Here is a 288-nt window from a genome sequence, read left to right on the forward strand (position 1 = left end):
AAAGGTTAAGAACCACTGGTATAGACTGTGGAGTTGCCAAATCACCTACCAAATATAATACCTCAATTATAAAAAAAATAGCACAGGTGCTGGCTCTCCCTTGGAGAAGAAAGTAAAAGAAAATAAAGCTCAAAAAATTTACATTTTTATCTCTTCAAAGTGCCATGAATATAATATCACTCTGGTCATCTTTGAATAGGCCTTTATCCAAAAATCTATGGGCTACTTTTGATGCATCTCAGGATGGCCCCTTAATGATCTATAACACTAGATGTTAACACGTTGTAT

The sequence above is a fragment of the Penaeus monodon genome, chromosome 19 (assembly GCF_015228065.2).
Source record: "Penaeus monodon isolate SGIC_2016 chromosome 19, NSTDA_Pmon_1, whole genome shotgun sequence".
NCBI lineage: Eukaryota > Metazoa > Arthropoda > Malacostraca > Decapoda > Penaeidae > Penaeus > Penaeus monodon.